Below are 3,056 nucleotides of genomic sequence, written 5' to 3' on the forward strand. Positions count from 1 at the left end.
TGATAAAATACAAATATAAATTACAGCTGTTCGATGTTAAAGTGCAAATGTAAATATCTTAATATTATATACATATATGAACTTATACTCACAGACACATACGGATACAGTCATACACACATGTCCACTTACAGGTAACAATTTAATATATGGAAAGTAAATTATTGTATTATGTGTGTGTAGGAGGGTGCACTCTCGCTGCGTGAATATTTGTACCGTATCTTTAAATAGATAGATAGATAGATAGATAGATAGATAGATAGATAGATTGATAGTTAGATAGATAAACCATTAGAGAGCGCGGAAGGGACAAAGGGAGAGACAGGGTGAGAGACATAAAGACAAGCAGACACATACATACATGTATGCATGCATACATACATACATACATACATACATACATACATACATACATACACACGAGCGTTACGTACGACAGGTACGTACGTACGTATGTATGTACAGGCAGAAATGTATGAACTACGAAAAGAAAGCAAAAGATGATAAACTGGAACAAAGGAAAGAGATTTATGAGAAAAGAAAAGAATGAATGAAAGACAGAGAGGAGAGAAACGAAGAAAGAAAGAAAGAAAGAAAGAAAGAAAGAAAGAAAGAAAGAAAGAAAGAAAGAAAGAAAGAAAGGAAGAGAGAGAGAAGTAAACAAGCAAACAACACCGTGGCGTATCTTGGATGCGATATTTCAAGCAATTTGGAACAAAGAAGCATATCTTAACGAACTTGACCTGGAATCGATCCTGAGAAAGACAGGTCAGTCGTATGACCTCGAATACTATTAAGACAGGCAAGCTAATGAAATAAGAAGGATACCATGGAACGATGTGTTTGAAAATGTTGTGATCGATGGAGAGTTAATTAGGCGAATTGTTCAATAGCATTGTAGTATTATATACGTCTGTTTAAAGAGTGTATGTACGTGCGTTTGGCAATGGAGGTAGTGCGGCCGTACATCGGTGCGTATACATGTGGATATGCCCGTGTGTATGAAGTATTCGTGTATATGACCTGGTGTAAATCTGTTGGCTTTTCAGGATATATGTGTGTGTGTATATATATATATATATATATATATATATATATATATATATATATATATATATATATATATATATATGCATGTATGTATATACATATATAGATTCATATATACATATATATATATAGATAGATAGATACATACATACATACATACATTCATAGATATATATATGTGTGTGTATGTGTATATATATGTATACGTATGTTCATATATATATGTTTATATATATGTATATATATATATTTATATGTTTATATATAGATATATACATATGTATATATGTGTGTGTTTGTGTATGTTTAAGTGTAAATGTGTGTGGTCACGTGTGTGTGCGTGTGTGTGTGTGTGTGTGTGTGTGTGTGTGTATATGTGTGTCTTTGTATCTGTGTGCCTATGTGTCTCTGTGTGCCGGTATGATTATGTGTATATGTCCATTCATGTCTTCGGTAAAGAAAGATTATAAAAGAGACTTGTTAACTATGATAACACTCCCGAAATGTGCATTCCTTACATTCTAAGTGTATATGGATTAAAGTCATACGAGAATGAACATATGGATATATATATATATATATATATATATATATATATATATATATATATATATATATACATATAGAGGGAGAGAGAGAGAGAGAGAGAGAGAGAGAGAGAGAGAGAGAGCGAGGGAGAGACAAAAAGAAAGACACATGAATATATTTGTATATCTGTAAACATAATAAGCATAATATAAATATATATATATATATATATATGTGTGTGTGTGTGTGTGTGAGTGTGTGTGTGTGTGTGTGTATATTTTTACATATATATATATATATATATATATATATATATATGCATATATATATATATATATATATATATATATATATATATATATATATATATGCACATATATATGTATATACATATGTGTGTGCGCGCACGCGTTTGTGTGTCCGCGTATGTATAATTGATTACCTTGAGAGAAACACTCAGAAAGTCCATCACACAATAAAGCAGTCAATATAATAGACATTAAAATCGAAAGAAAAAAAAATAAATGTTTTCTTTATATTTTCATGGTCACTTTATTTTCCGAGATCACTCCTTTCTCCTCACGTTCACTCTGTGTGTGTGTGTGTGTGTGTGTGTGTGTGTGTGTGTGTGTGTGTGTGTGTGTGTGTGTGTGTATGTGTGTGTGGCCTCATCGCATTGGAGTAAATCTTTGCGTTTATTTCAGAATAATTTAACTATATGTATAGGAAGAAAGGGACCAGTTTTTCCGTGCCCTTCCATTGTATAAGTTTCTACTAAATAATGAGACGAGTTAGGGCTTGAAATAAATATTTAATTGAATCTTGAACGTTTCAGCCTTCAAGAACCTGGAGACTAAATCGACAGCCGGGCTCGGTTCTTACGCTCAAATTCATTCATAATTACATTTTAAAATCATCTTTATCATAACGATTTTAAAACTTTGAGAGAGATGAAACAAATCCTGTTTAACGGTGAAACTCGACGTAAATAAAGGTATAATCATGGTCTCACATTGTGGCACAGGGATAGCAATTTCGGGGAAGGGTGCAAGCCGAATAAATAGATTCCAGAGATTAACTCGTATTTGTTTTATGGACCTCTAAATAATGAAAGGCAATGTCGACCTCGGCGTCATTTGAAACAAGAACGTAAAGACTGACGAAATGCCGCTATGGATTTTTTGACGACTCTGCTAGCTTGCCGTTTTTTAAAGCTATAATTCATAGCATGAGGAATATTGGATTAAATAAAGAAAAGAAACTAGGATGGACAAATATGTTGAAAGTTACCCGTGGTATTTGAACCCACATCTTCTGTCAACATTACAAACCTTCTGTTATTATACCAAAGAAACACGCCAAATTGCTTCCCTGGGTGAACCGTTGTGTGATTGAGCAAAACACTTCGTTTCACGTTGCTGCAGTCCATTCAACTGACAAAAATGAGTATTCCTGCGATGGACTGGCGTCCTATCCAG

Source organism: Octopus bimaculoides, chromosome 24 (assembly GCF_046866305.1).
Source record: "Octopus bimaculoides isolate indiv1 chromosome 24, ASM4686630v1, whole genome shotgun sequence".
NCBI classification, from domain to species: Eukaryota; Metazoa; Mollusca; class Cephalopoda; order Octopoda; family Octopodidae; genus Octopus; species Octopus bimaculoides.